This window comes from Solanum verrucosum, unplaced genomic scaffold (assembly GCF_900185275.1).
Source record: "Solanum verrucosum unplaced genomic scaffold, falcon-dt-bn FXZP01000111.1, whole genome shotgun sequence".
NCBI classification, from domain to species: Eukaryota; Viridiplantae; Streptophyta; class Magnoliopsida; order Solanales; family Solanaceae; genus Solanum; species Solanum verrucosum.
In genome coordinates, this window is record NW_026020099.1 from 283,709 (window position 1) to 300,677 (window position 16,969).

The window sequence follows — 16,969 nt, forward strand, 5'->3', positions numbered from 1 at the left end:
TAAAAAAATATCCAACCAGCAAAGAAGTCCTGATTGGGCCGTCGAGGCCACCATGATATCTATACCAAAACTAAAAACAGGTAAATATCAGTACAATACATCAAACAGCTCACAAGCTTCAGCAAACCAACAACATAGGCCAGCATGGCCATAACGTAGCTATAAACCCCACACACTAGTCTGCAAGCCTCTAAGAGTAGTAAAGATTGGTTGGGCAGAGCCCCAGCCTACCCATGAGAATATATACAACAAAAGGTAACAAACCTCCCAACTCTGGCAGCTCCAGAGGAAAGGGGCTGACCAATCGGATAAAAGTCAATCTTGCTGATATGGAGGTCTACTCGGTCATCTGTCAGGACCTGCATGCATGAATGCAGCGCCCCCAAGGCAATGGGGCGTCAGTACAAAATAATGTACAGAGTATGAAAGGTAATAGACTATGATGAGGTATCCTGATATACCGGAATAATCTGATAAATAAATTAATGATAAGATAATTGTACTGACCTGCTTCTAAATCTAAATTTATCAAAAATAATAAAACAACAACCTAACCAAGCCCCCATGCTCGGTAGGTACAAACAGCACACAAGACCACCTACTCAGGCCCCCATAAGCCCGGAAGGTGCCAATCAGCCTGTATACACCTATCGGTAGTCCCCTAGCCCCGCAGGCAGTCACATAGCCCTCTTAGGCATCAACATATCTTATAGACAACTCATAGCCCTCTTAGGCAACAACATGGCCCTGTAGGAAGCACATAACCTTCTTAGGCGTCAATATATATCCCTGTAGGCAACTCATAGCCCTTCTAGGCATCAATATAGCCCCGTAGGCAACTCATAGCCCTTCTAGGCATCAATATAGCCCCGTAGGCAACTCATAGCCCTTTTAGGCATCCATATAGCCCTGTAGGCAGAACATAACCCTGCTAGGCATAGATCATATTCCTGCAGCTAACAACAATAGCCCAAAGGCAACAATAACAATCCAACGGCTAAAAGTGAGCAATTTAGTTATAGGCAACCTATACAAATAGCCTCTAAGTCGTGTCCAACATACGAATGTTACTACTGAATAAGAATCTCGATAAGAGAGGATTATACGCACTCGAGCAGCCAACACTCAACAATAATAGCTATAAGTATAACAACGATAACAACTCAATTACATTGCTCCTAAGCTTTAAGGAAACATGTCATATGAAGAGAATAGCCTTAACATACCTTTTTCGCTAAATTCACGTGGCCTAAAGACTTTAACTCATAACTCCCTCGATACTACAACAAGGTAGGACCATAATCAACACACAAAATAAAAGTTACCATGACAATACAATAAAAGATATGTATTTCCGTCGCAAATTGTTATTTGCTGCTTATAAAAGCTATAGTCGATGAAAGAAGGGTCTTACCTCGATCTTAGGTTCGTAATTCACCTCAAAACCTTCAAATATACTCAAACCCCTGTTGTCCCACCACTAAAATGTGATATGCTACGCAATCGATAAAACAAATTATACCACGATGTTGAGCCCAACGCGTAGAACAACTTTCGTCAAGGACTTACGTCGAGAAAATCTATATTTCACTTGATCCTAAAAATGGGTTTCTATGTTTTCTCTGTATATTTAGCTTCAAATGAAGAAAAAACTCGAAGAAGAAGATATATACAACTTTCCACCGACCTAGGGCCCCACCTCACGTGCCTGCTTGTGCAGTCCCACGAAAATATGAATATCTCTCTATTCTGAAGTCGTATGAATGAACGGTTTGATGCGTTGGAAACTAGACTCGTAGACCTTCGATTCAATAGTTTGTGGGCCCCATAAATCTTTATAGATTGGGAGAAAACCTCCAAGACATTTGACCCAAATTTCAGAGAAATCTTTAAGAAGGAACTTACGATAACTTCCGCCAACTTTTATTTTGCCACTTACCTAACTTCAAAACTTGAGATGCAACACTTGAACACTTAAAATAGGACATACCACATGATTCTTAATTTATTACTCACCCTCCTTGTCTTTCCACGAAGGTACGAGTTAATTTAGACGTTTTGAAAAGTCGGGGTGTTACATTCCTCCCTCCTTAGAAACATTCGTCCTCGAATGAAAAATATGAGGCACACTGTTCAGTCCTTATGACTTGCCAGAATTTAGGCAGTTTATCCTTTGTAAATTTCACTATCCAGAAACCTGAATGCAAAATTTCTAACCTAGGCGTCTCACATGACAACATAAATAGCTAAGCGTTATAGCTCCACCACAACAGAGCGAGCAGACATACAACGACAACCACAATAATAATAACTAATAGTATATATATATAGGTATCTTACCTTATTGCCCTAATATAAACTGATATGGCATCACCCTGGGGTATGAAACAAGTGAGGATATTTGGACCTCATGCCATCCTCAGCCTCCCAGGTCACCTCTTCTCTATTTTTATTCCTCCACAATACTTTAACCGAAGTCACCTCTTTGGTCCTCAATTTACGGACCTGCCGATCTAATATAGCAACTGGAGTCTCCTCGTAGGACAACTCATCTGTGATCTGAACATCCTCAATTGGGACAACCCGAGAAGGGTCTCCTACACATTTCCGTAACATTGTTACATGGAAAACTGGATGAACAGATTTTAGCCCTGAAGGCAATTCTAACTCATAAGCCACACGTCCTACCCTCCGAAGGATCTGGTATGGCCCAATGAATCTTGGACTAAGCTTTCCCTTTTTGCCAAATCGCATAACACCCTTCATAGGCGAGACTTTTAAGAATACCCAATTATCGACACAAAACTCTAAGTCCCTTCGTCGTACATCTGAGTATGACTTTTGTCGGCTTTGAGCTGTTAGCAACCTCTCCCGAATGAGCTTAACTTTCTCCACTGTCTGCTGGACTGAATCGGGTCCAATCAACTCTGACTCACCTACCTCAAACCATCCAATGGGGGATCTACATTTTCTCCCATACAAAGCCTCATAAGGTGTCATCCCGATGCTAGAATGATAACTATTATTGTATGCAAACTCAATAAGAGGCAAGTGGTCATCCCAACTTCCCTTGAAGTCTAGCGCGCACGCCCGTAACATATCTTTGAGTGTCAAAATTGTTCGCTCAGCCTGGCCATCTGTCTGAGGGTGAAAGGCGGTACTAAGATTAACTTGTGTCCCTAATCCTTTCTGGAAGGACTTCCAGAAATTGGCGGTAAATTGTGCTCCTCTATCAGAGATAATAGATACTGGGACACCGTATAGCCTAACAATCTCTCTAATATAGAGCCCTGCATAGTTTTCAGCCGAAAAAGTAGCCTTGACTGGTAAGAAATGGGCTGATTTTGTTAGTCTATCAACAACTACCCAAATAAAGTCAAACTTGCGATGAGATCGAGGTAATCCTGTAATAAAATCCATATTAATTGCTTCCCACTTCCACAAAGGAATGGCTATCTCCTGAACTAGCCCAGCGGGCTTTTGGTGCTCAACTTTCACCTGTTGGCAGTTAGGACACTGCGCCACAAACTCAGCAACGTCCTTCTTCATCCCCTGCCACCAATAGATCTCCTTAATAACATGGTACATCTTCGTCGAACTAGGGTGAATAGAATAACGGGAATGATGTGCCTCTTCCATAATTTGATGTCGAAGCCCTGCAACATTCAGAACACACAATCGACCGCTATATCTGAGGACTCCATCTTCTGCTATATCAAATGCTAAGGACTGTTGATCCTGAGCCTTAGCTCTAAGCTGCTCTAAGCTAGGATCCTCTTGTTGTCGTGATTTTACTGCTACAACTAGAGATAATACGGCTGTATCCTGAATTGTGACCCCACTATCGTCTGCCTCTAATAATCTGACTCCCAAACTAGCCAACTGATGAAGCTCTCGCACTAGCTCTCGCTTCTCAACACCTAAATGGGATAAACTACCCATAGATCTTCGACTGAGGGCATCGGCTACTACATTTGCCTTTCCTGGATGATATAAAATATCCACGTCATAGTCTTTCAGTAACTTAAGCCATCGACGTTGTCGCAGATTTAACTCCTTCTGTTTAAATATATATTGAAGGCTTTTATGAACTGTGAAGATGTCAACATGAACACCATACAAATAGTATCTCCAGATTTTCAATGCATGCACAACTGCAGCTAACTCTAAATCATGGGTCGGATAGTTCTTCTCATGTTTCCTCAACTGTCTTGAAGCATATGCGATAACCTTACCATATTGCATTAGAACACATCCCAACCCAACCCCAGAAGCATCACAGTACACCGCATAGCCTTCTGAACCCTCTGACAATGCTAGAACTGGTGCTGATGTCAACCTGTCCTTTAGCTCCTGGAAACTATGCTCGCAAGCCTCAGTCCACTGGAACTTAGCTGCTTTTTGAGTCAGCTTCGTTAATGGTGCTGAAAGTGAAGAAAACCCCTCTACGAACCTTCTGTAGTACCCAGCTAACCCCAAGAAACTACGAACCTCAGTTGGAGTCATAGGTCTGGGCCAAGTTATTACGGCCTCAATCTTTTGTGTATCAACCGCAATACCTGCATCTGATACAATATGGCCTAAGAAAGCGACAGAGTTCAACCAGAACTCACACTTAGAAAACTTTGCATAAAGTTCTTGATCTCGAAGAACCTGAAAGACTGCTCGCAGATGATTTGCGTGCTCAGCTTTTGAACATGAATACACCAAAATATCATCAATAAATACAATCACAAACAAGTCTAAATACGGCCTGAATATACTATTTATCAGGTCCATGAACACTGTTGGGGCATTAGTTAATCCAAAAGACATCACCAAGAACTCAAAGTGTCCATATCTAGTTCTAAAAGCTGTCTTTGGAATGTCTTTCTCCCGAACTCGTATCTGGTGGTAACCTGATCTTAAATCAATCTTCGAGAAGCACTCAGCACCTTGTAACTGATCAAACAAGTCATCGATCCTTGGAAGAGGATACTTATTCTTTATAGTCGCCTTATTCAGCTGCCGATAATCGATACACATTCTTAGTGAGCCATCTTTCTTCCTCACGAATAACACTGGTGCACCCCATGGTGAAGCACTAGGTCTGATAAAGCCTTTATCCCGCAAGTCTTTCAGCTGAACCTTCAACTCTTTTAGTTCAACAGGAGTCATTCTATAAGGAGGGATTTTTATGGGTTGTGTATCTGGTAGCATATCAATAGCAAAATCAATTTCTCGTTCTGGAGGGATACCAGGAAGTTCGTCTGGAAATACATCTAGAAACTCATTAACTACCAGAATAGACGGAAGCGTCGGTGGTTCTGCATCTATATTATGAACACGAACAAGATGATAAATACAACCCTTAGTAATCATCCTCCTCGCCTTAAGATAGGAAATAAACCTACCTTTTGGCGTTGCTGTAACGCCTTTCCATTCCCGAACTGCCTCTCCTGGAAAGTGGAATCTAACAATCTTTGTTCGACACTCAACATTAACATAACAAGACGCTAACCAGTCCATACCCATAATGACGTCGAAATCGACCATCTCTAACTCTACGAGATCTACAGAGGTCTGACGGTCTATAATTTCTACCGTGCAACCTCGATAGACTCTCTTGGCAACAATAGACTCACCAACTAGGGTAGATATAATAAAGGGTCGATCTAATGACTCTGCTACTATACATAACTTCCCCGCAATAAATGGAGTCACATAAGACAGAGTAGATCCAGGATCTATCAAAGCAAAAACACGATGGGAGCAAACAATCAATGTACCTGTCATAACATCTTGTGATGACTCTGAGTCCTGTCGTCCGGCTAATGAATATGTACGATTCTGGCCACTACTAGAACTAGATGCTCCCTCTCTGCTTCTGCCTCTGCCTCTACCTGCTGAAGTCTGGGGTCCACGCCCTGTAGACTGTGCTGATGAAGAGGAACCTACTATTGACCTGGTCGACTGACCTATACCACCCTGACCTATGGTCGGGCAGTTTCTCCACACATGCCCCTCCTGTCCACAAGAATAACAACCTGTGGAACCCTGTTTACACCTCCCGAAATGCAGCCTACCACAAGTTGTGCAACGCGGCGGTGCTGTCCTAGCCTTGCCTGAGCCTCTCTGCTGATGAGAGTTTGATGCTCGTGAGCCCTCACCTAGGCCTGACTGTCCCTGACTATAAAATCTACTACCCTGGAACTGCTGTGGTGGAGGTCTAGGTGGCCTAATAAAATATTGGGGTCTCGGACCACCCTGAAAATCTCCCTGCGAACCAGCGGGCCTAGCCCTCTTCTGTCTCTCTCTCTCGACCCTCTCACTCGTATACTGTCGATGTCGGCGATCCTCTATGCCCTATGCGAAGGCCTGAATCCGAGAGATATCCATATTATCATGTAGCGCAGCGGTAGAACAAGCCTCGATATAGTCTGAGTCAAGCCCTCCCACAAATCTACGCACCCTGTCATGCATCGTATCAACAAATGCTGGTGCATATCTAGCCAATGAATCAAATCTCAGCCCATACTCTCGGACACTCATGCCACCCTGTCGGAGATTCAGAAACTGGTACACCCGGCCATCCCTAATCTCTCAAGGCAAATAGTGATCTATGAAAGCTTCTGTAAAGCTATCCCAAGTGGGTAGAGATGTATCTTTTTCCCTAGATCTCTCCCAACTTTCATACCACAATACTGCAACATCACGCAATCGAAATGCTGCTAACTCAACAGACTCAGTCGCTGAGGCATGCATGACTCTGAAGATCCTATGAAGCTGATCAATAAAGTGTAGAGGGTCTTCTCTGCGATCTGTTCCTGTAAACTGTGGAGGATTCAGGGCAAGAAATTCACGAACTCTCGAACTTCCGGGCCCTTCAGAAGGTCCGGCAATATCTAGCGCAACTGGTTGGCACTGTGCAGCTACTAACTGTGCTAACATATATACTACACTCTTGAAATCCTGATCAGATGGAATAGGAGGAACTAGAGGTGGTACTGTTGGTGGAGCCGAAAGTCCTGTAGCCCTCGGAGGCTCCTGAAGCTGTGGAGAAGCTATAAGGGGCTGAGAAGATGTCTCCCCCCGGGTTTCACAATGGGCCACCTCCACTTGTGGTACTTTGTCGGTACCCTCACTTGCAGTTGTATCTAGCCCCTGGCTAGTTGTGGTCTGTCTAGTGTCAGTCATCTCTATCTCCATACAAGTATCAATTATAAGCCAGAAACCTCAACCCTTAAGACACCGCTCTATAGCACGAGGTGAGCAAAAGAAAGATAGTCATTCTAACATGCCCGGCAGCTTCTTGCTTATCGAATGTGGTGCACAACACATTTATAAACAAGACTCTACTAGACATGGCTTGCAGACTCCCTAGGATACGACGTTGCTCTGATACCAAGTTTGTCACGCCCCAAACTCAAGGGGCGCAACTGACTCCTAAAGCCAAAACTTAGGCCTGAGCCGACCCTGCTGAACCATTTGCTACTAGCGCATGGCAGTCATATGCAATTAAGAAAACAAACAAGTATATCTCGGCTTAAAACTAAGCCCTCGGCCGGTAAGGCCCCTGTCAACAGATCTACAAAAGAACCAGCTACTCCCAAGAGTTCATATAAAAAAATATCCAACCAGCAAAGAAGTCCTGATTGGGCCGTCGAGGCCACCATGATATCTATACCAAAACTAAAAACAGGTAAATATCAGTACAATACATCAAACAGCTCACAAGCTTCAGCAAACCAACAACATAGGCCAGCATGGCCATAACGTAGCTATAAACCCCACACACTAGTCTGCAAGCCTCTAAGAGTAGTAAAGATTGGTTGGACAGAGCCCCAGCCTACCCATGAGAATATATACAACAAAAGGTAACAAACCTCCCAACTCTGGCAGCTCCAAAGGAAAGGGGCTGACCAATCGGATAAAAGTCAATCTTGCTGATATGGAGGTCTACTCGGTCATCTGTCAGGACCTGCATGCATGAATGCAGCGCCCCCAAGGCAATGGGGCGTCAGTACAAAATAATGTACAGAGTATGAAAGGTAATAGACTATGATGAGGTATCCTGATATACCGGAATAATCTGATAAATAAATTAAGGATAAGATAATTGTACTGACCTGCTTCTAAATCTAAATTTATCAAAAATAATAAAACAACAACCTAACCAAGCCCCCATGCTCGGTAGGTACAAACAGCACACAAGACCACCTACTCAGGCCCCCATAAGCCCGGAAGGTGCCAATCAGCCTGTATACCCCTATTGGTAGTCCCCTAGCCCCGCAGGCAGTCACATAGCCCTCTTAGGCATCAACATATCTTATAGACAACTCATAGCCCTCTTAGGCAACAACATGGCCCTGTAGGAAGCACATAACCTTCTTAGGCGTCAATATATATCCCTGTAGGCAACTCATAGCCCTTCTAGGCATCAATATAGCCCCGTAGGCAACTCATAGCCCTTCTAGGCATCAATATAGCCCCGTAGGCAACTCATAGCCCTTTTAGGCATCCATATAGCCCTATAGGCAGAACATAACCCTGCTAGGCATAGATCATATTCCTGCAGCTAACAACAATAGCCCAAAGGCAACAATAACAATCCAACGGCTAAAAGTGAGCAATTTAGTTATAGGCAACCTATACAAATAGCCTCTAAGTCGTGTCCAACATACGAATGTTACTACTGAATAAGAATCTCGATAAGAGAGGATTATACGCACTCGAGCAGCCAACACTCAACAATAATAGCTATAAGTATAACAACGATAACAACTCAATTACATTGCTCCTAAGCTTTAAGGAAACATGTCATATGAAGAGAATAGCCTTAACATACCTTTTTCGCTAAATTCACGTGGCCTAAAGACTTTAACTCATAACTCCCTCGATACTACAACAAGGTAGGACCATAATCAACACACAAAATAAAAGTTACCATGACAATACAATAAAAGATATGTATTTCCGTCGCAAATTGTTATTTGCTGCTTATAAAAGCTATAGTCGATGAAAGAAGGGTCTTACCTCGATCTTAGGTTCGTAATTCACCTCAAAACCTTCAAATATACTCAAACCCCTGTTGTTCCACCACTAAAATGTGATATGCTACGCAATCGATAAAACAAATTATACCACGATGTTGAGCCCAACGCGTAGAACAACTTTCGTCAAGGACTTACGTCGAGAAAATCTATATTTCACTTGATCCTAAAAATGGGTTTCTATGTTTTCTCTGTATATTTAGCTTCAAATGAAGAAAAAAACTCGAAGAAGAAGATATATACAACTTTCCACCGACCTAGGGCCCCACCTCACGTGCCTGCTTGCGCAGTCCCACGAAAATACGAATATCTCTCTATTCTGAAGTCGTATGAATGAACGGTTTGATGCGTTGGAAACTAGACTCGTAGACCTTCGATTCAATAGTTTGTGGGCCCCATAAATCTTTATAGATTGGGAGAAAACCTCCAAGACATTTGACCCAAATTTCAGAGAAATCTTTAAGAAGGAACTTACGATAACTTCCGCCAACTTTTATTTTGCCACTTACCTAACTTCAAAACTTGAGATGCAACACTTGAACACTTAAAATAGGACATACCACATGATTCTTAATTTATTACTCACCCTCCTTGTCTTTCCACGAAGGTACGAGTTAATTTAGACGTTTTGAAAAGTCGGGGTGTTACAAACACCAACAAAATTATCAGACTAAGTTTTAACAAATAAGAAAAGAGCGGAGATAATTTGTTGATTGCTTTGGAAAAAATGCAATTAATAAATGAAGTTTGTAAATGACATTTCCTTCTTCAGGTTTTTATATCTTATAAGAGAAGGAAAATAGACGTCCATTGTAAATATAGGATTATGCGAATCCAAATTTATAACTGATCACATTTGTTTCAGTTATATCAATAAATGGAGAAATTTAGCCATGTAGTTTATGTTTGTTATGTTTTCTATTAATAAGATGGTGGTATTAATCTTGTAAGGGTTTAACCCATCCATCATAAGAAAAAGAGAAGAAAAAGTGATCGAAGAGGAGTATATTAGAGATGCATAGCCAGAAAGAGTTTAAAAGAAAAATATCGAAACTGAGTGCATCGAGTTAAGGGTCAACAAAGTCTCTAGAGATGCAAGTCTGAGCTCCGGCGAGACCATAGGAAGCAAGAAAATGAAGACACCCATTGAAACCTATTCTAATCTTATTTCATTTTTTTCCTAATCTAGTTGGCTTAGTTTTTGGGCCTATTCCATCTGATATATTTTTGGACCTTGGTCCAATATTTTATTTTTATCAATATACACGCAGCAGCTTCTTTAGTTTTTTTTAAAAGTTTCTTTTTATGTTGTTCTCATTCTTTATTATAAGATGTATAGTTTTGTAAATGGATTGGATAAGACGTGTAAGTTGCGACCTTAGTTAAGATGATTTATTCTGCACACATTCCCCAAATCTTAAAACTTGAAGCAATTACTTCCTTAAGTCGGGGAGAATTATTTGTCCATCTTTTCACATTAATTGGTAATTAATTAATCTTATACATATTTAGACCAAAAATTCTCGTACTAACATTCTAAATCAAATTAATAAATAACAGAAAGCATTCAAACTTTATTAAGACGATTAGAAACCACAAAAGTACGTAACATCATATTAATTAAGAGTTCCTGGGAAATTTTAGGAAACAGGGCTACACCTGAAGAATCTTTTAAACATATTTGAGGGAAAGGTTCACCTTTCCAGATTGGTTTCTTTGGTTGGAGTTTGGACTGCTAATGTTCCCTTTGCAGCAATCATTGCTACGTGGAATCCTAATATTTCTCAACTTTGTATTTGACGCTCAGATCCTTTTAGAGAAACTATTGAACACCTTTTCTTACAAAGTGAATTGGCCTCTAGTGTGTGGAGGTACTATGATCGGGCAGTAAGGATCGCAGGATCTCTAATTCATGTGAGACAGACTTTCAAAAAATGGTTGGATACTCATGTGAATTACATACTAAAATAGGTGTATCAGGCCCTTCCAATTTTCATACTATGAGTTCTTTGGAAGAGGAGTAACACGGTATTACATGTAGGCTCTTATTCTAGAGGAAAGATCATCTCAGAAATTAATTCTCACATTTATAAGTTTGCAAATTGAGGTTTGATTGGGTTATGAATAGTCTAAAAACTTGGCCTCAGATAGTTTCTCAACTTAATAGCTACATGCCAAGTTTTCGTTACAAATTTGTTGAATGGTATCCTCCTCCTTCTAGATGATTAAAATATAACACTGATGGTGCTTCCAAGGGTAATCTTGGTCCTAGTTCAGCTGCTTTCTCTATGAGAGATCATAATGGTAATCTAGTAGGGGCTAACGGTGTGAAGTTGGTTGATTCTTCTATGTTGGTGGCTGAGGCAATTACTATTAGAGAGTGTTTTCAATACTCTTTATAGAGACTAATTTTTTGTCGATGGTTAATATTCCTAATGGAGACCAGGATTCAACCTGGAGTGTGAAAATGGAAATCAACTCAATTAATATAATCGGTAATACTGTATCAGTAAGAGTATAACACTCATTCATTCAGGGAAATACTCCCGTAGATTTTTCTGATAACCTAGTTTTTGTTTTTGCAGGTACTTATGAATTCAATTCATTTTAGGAAATCCTAACAACAGGCAAAAAGATAATAAATCTTGACAAACATAACACTATATACATAATGATCAAGCAGACAGACTCTCTGAGTGCTAATTAGATTCTTACATGTCAATTACCAAATAATAGTACGATATACAAGTATTCGGAAGGAATTACGCATGAGTTCACAATCAAAGCATAACTATTACAAACTTTTAATGTTTGAAGCTATTTCGGTTGGTTAACAGTATCACGCACCTTGAGAGAGCATAGAGGTGTCGAGAGTTGCTCAAAATTAGGACTCAAAAGTTGTGAGTGGTGCATTCCATTGTTGTTAGCTCCTATTTGCTTCCTCTACAAATCCAATTTCTCCAAAAGGTTTTGCAGTCCCATAAATTGTATAAGCAAAATTGAGTTAGTTGTCTATTTCAAAGGTCTAAGATTTAGATGGTGGTATTAATCTCTTTATGGGATTCAATCCTTTAAAGATTAAACTAGAGAAAAGGAATTCTAATTCATATATAATGCTTATCAAGTCTTACCTGACGAATTTTACAGCAACACAAAAATAAAAAATGGAAACAAAGAGGTTATCTTATAATATTGGGATGTGATCTCCATGGATTCAATCTTCGGAGTCAAGTTTGCGTTCATAAGATAAAGTTAGAAGACGAAAAACTTGAAGTTCTCCGAATCTACAGATTTAGCTAAAGATGAGTAGAAGGTTAGAGACTTACCTTGGTGAAAATCTGGTAGCAATTGAAATGGAAGATATGTGAAATTGGGAAGGTGATTTTGATTTCTCTGGCGGCTGATGGTCAGAGCTCTTCAATGTTGATGCTTGGAGAAGATGAACCTTCTTTATAGGCCTCACCTTTTTTATAAATATATATATATATAGGGTTTAGTATCTTTCCCAAAATTCCCTTATAGTTCTATCCTTCCCAAAATGTCCTTATAGATTTTTGATATTATCAAAAAACATATAGGGGAAGAATGGAATATTCTCCTCTCCCATGGAATATGCTTTTGATTAAGATTGAGATCAAACTTTCCACGTGGTAATATGCCACTAGGTAAAAAAAAAATTCAGGATTTTCATTTTTTGAAAATAACCAAAAATAAAAATACTACTATAATCATATATATATATATATATATAAAAGAGAACCTTAGGCCCGCCTTCGTGGCTCCACAACAAACTAGAATTCATTTTTAATTTAGTTATTTAAACACTAGCCTTACCCTTTCATTAAAAGTTGTGACATTTATGAAAAACTGTGACTTTTATGAAAAAGTGGGACTTTTATGAAGAATTGCGACTTTTATGAAAAGTTGTGACTTTTATGAAGAGTTGCGACTTTAATAAAAAATTTGTGACTTTCATGAAAAGTTGTGACATTTCCGAAGGGTTGCAACTTTTCCAAAGAGTTGTAACTTTTTCGATAAGGCACAATAAATATTTGTTCACACTACCCTTTATTGTTTATAAATAGAGGGAATTTCTCTCATATTAAAACAACGAAAATTTTGAACATCCTCTTCTATTTCTTCTTCACAATTAAATATTTGTGTACTTTGCTCATATTGAGTGGCTCACTGACACCATTGCTTATGTTACAGATTCTGGTATGTATTTTTATAGTCAGTAATTTATGCTTATATTCTTAAGAATAAATGATAAGATGTAATAATTTTCATTTTCTTTTACATTTTAAATATTTGTTACTACATAATCTTGTATGTAAGACAATATAGTGTTTTAGTTTTACTGATTGATAGGTTTTAAGTATTATTTTATAAATTCCGTGAAATTAAATTCCTGTGCGAAGCGCGGGTAATTTTACTAGTATTAAATATAAGAAAATTTTAAGAACATAATTTTTGTAATTTTTCTATTTCCTTGAAAATAAAAAGCAAAAGTATTATCTAAAAGTGACTATTTTTGTGGTTTCAACATTCTCAAGTAAAATATACTTACAAAATAAAATAAAAATTGAAATAAAATTAGATTTAAAATTAAAATATGGGTTTAAACTCGAGAAAGGTCAAAAATCTTGTGTCTACTGCTTGTCCCTCTTTGACTGGAAATATGAGGAGTTTTCAAACAAAGAAGTAGACAGTAATCGATGTTTTGACCCGACCATTATATGAAAGGGGAAAGAAAATATGTGACTGAGTCCTAATTTGATAATTATCATTTCCCGGGTGATAAGAAAATGATGTCATGTGTAGTTCAAAACAATAGAATGATGAGATGAGTTTGAGCTTGAATGAGGTCATGTCGAGGATCCGGTTGTAGCTCCAATTGTTACATTAAGATAAAAGACCAAAAAAATAACAATACAAGAACAAGATCCTATCTATGTAATTCCTCTTGAATCTTCATATCTTCTCGAGTGGTGAGATAGGCATTTCTATCTAAGTTGAACTTGGAAGTGAACCCTATTCTCAAGCGGGCTCCTGCTTCTTAAAATTTAAATTGACTTTGTTATTTAAACGAGCTCTGAAGATTGAAATGTTAACTGTCCTTATTTTCTAGAAGGGTTCATGAGATTAAAGTTTTACACTAGGTTAAATAAGAAAAACTTGTGAATATGAATAAAATATGGTGCTTAGATTGTGTATCATGACTTTAATCAACACTCGAGCTTAGTTGCAATGCTTCTACAACGATTTAGATTATTCAAAGTAAACTCCATTATTCACGAAGCTATGTGACAATAATCCTACTATTCAGAAGAAATTCTGCTAAATTAAATTTCATTTTCCAGGAGGGTCTGACAAGTTTCATTTTCTAGGTGGGTCGTGCAAATCTTTTTTTTTAAAAAAAAGAATCCTACTAAATTAAGTTCCATTTTGTAGGAGAGTCTTACTAATCCATTTTTCAAATGAGGGTCCTATTCATCCCATTTTAAAGGAGGGTCCTACTAAATTTCATTTTCTTGGTAGGTTTTGCTAATCCCATTTTCTAAGAGAGTTGTGATAGTCAATTTTTTTAGTAGGGTCCTGTTAAATACCATTTTCAAGAAGGCTCTTGATAATCCAATTTTCTAGGAGGGTCCCACTAATTTCATTTTTCACGAGGGTCTTTCTAAATCTCTTTTTCTAGGAGGGTCCTGTTAATCACATTTTCCTAGAGGATCTGCAAAATTACATTTTTAAAGGGTGTGTGTGTGCGGGGGGGGGGGGGGTGTTTTTGCTAATCCTATTTTCTAGGAGGGTTCTACTAAATTAATTATTATTATTTTCCTGGCGGGCCCTATTAATCCCATTTTCCAAGAGAGTCTTGCTACACTAAATACAATTTTCAAAGAGGGTCATGCAAATCCAATTTTTCAAGAAGGTACTGCTAAACTAAATCTTGTTTTCCAACAGGGCCTGCTAAATCCAATTTTCCAAGAGACCCTTGCTACATCCCATTTCCAAGAGGGTTCTACTAAGCTAAATCCCATATTTCAAGAGGGTCTACTAAATCTCATTTTCCAAAAGAGTTCTAATAATCCTAAACTAAATCTCTTTTTCTAGGATGGTTCTACTATTTTAATATTAAAGGAGAGTCTTGTAAAACAAAATGCCATTTTTCAAGAGGTCTCTCTAAATCTCATTTTCCACGAGGGTCTTGCTAAACTAAATCTCATTTTCCACGAGGGTCTGCTAAATTAAATATCATTTTCCAGGGTGTCCTACTTATCCTAATTTCTAGAATGGTCCTGCTAAGTTAAATTACATTTTTCAAAATGGTTATGCTAAATTACATCCTATTTTCCAAGCAGGTCCTGTTAATTCTCTTTATTCAAGAGGGTTCAGCTAAATTAAATCTCATTTTCTAAGAGGGTCTGCTAATTTAAGTCTCATTTTCCAATCTCTAGTACCTTTTTTTACTACTCGGTACTGCTAAATAAAGTCCAATTTTTCCAAGAATTCTTGGTAGATTAAATATCATGTTTCAAAAGGAACCTGCTCAATTTCATTTGTCAGGAGGGTCCTGCAAAACCCATTTTTCAAGAGGGTCTTGCTTCAATAAACTTTGAGAGGAAGAAGGGAATACTCTCCTCACCCATGGAATATGCTTCAGATTAAGATTGAGATGAAACTTTCCATGTCGCAACATGCCCCTGAGTTCAATTTTCTTTTTGGATTCTCATTTTTTGAAAATAACAACCAATAAAAATACTACTAAGATATTAAATATAAGAAGAATTAAAGAACATATTTTTCTAATTTTTTTATCCCCTTAAAAATAAAAAATAATATTATCTAATAGCGACTATTTTTTGTGGTTTTCAATTTTCTCTAGTAAAATCAACTTAAATAAAAGTAAAGTTTGAAATAAATTAGAAAAGTGGGACTAGTTGGGCCTTACTTTAAAATGGGTTATAATTTAGTGGGACCCTCCTAATTAATATGATTTAGTTTAACATAACTTCATGAAAATGGAGTTTACTTTTAATATCAAAAGCCATGTGTATACTTTGCTACAAAGATCGAGTGTTGTTCAAAGTCTCAATACATAATCTAAGCACCGTCTTTTAGTCATGTTAATAATATTATTCTTACTTAAACTGGGAAGAATTGTTATATTTTTGTAGTTTGCTTTGATCTCAGGAACTCCTCTAGGAAATAAAAAGGAAAATAAACATTTCATGCTTAAGATCTCATGTGAAGAACAAAGTCAACTTTCTATTTCTAGTAGCAGAAGCCCGCTTGGAGAAGATGAGCAAACAAGATCAATTCTTGGAACTTTTGGTCTAGCCATATATGTCGAAATAAGCAAACAAGATGAATGCGGTTGCAAAGGGTTAGCAAGATATCAAGATTAAAAAAGCTGAAGAAAAGCTCGCCAATCAATTAGGCGAGTCACCGAAGTCATTCAACAAGCTATAAAGTGCTCGTCGAAAGTAACAGAACAACCCAACAATAAATCAGAAAAAATCGACGAGACAACAGACGATTCCACAAGTCACCAAACCTAATCGGCGGTACAAATGGGTCTTGCCGAATGTTACAGAAAATTTAGCAAAAATTAGGCTTCACAATGGCGATGTTAAGGTCGTTCGGCGAGTTAACTTAGAGAGAACAAACGTATCGCCAAAAGTTACAGAACAAAATAGAAACGTTTCAGGGAAAAAAGGTGATAAGAGGAGTCAGTCAGTGAACCACCGAGTCATTCTGCGAGCTCGACTAAACTCGCCAAATGGCCTATCGTGCCAGACTTTTACCCTAACCCCAATTCTCAATACACAACCTACAATAATCAAATTCAAGCCCTAATCTATGCAATTCAAGTCTAACCCAAACTATAACCTACCCTGGGTACTCAGACTTCCCCCAATTCACCTAGATTC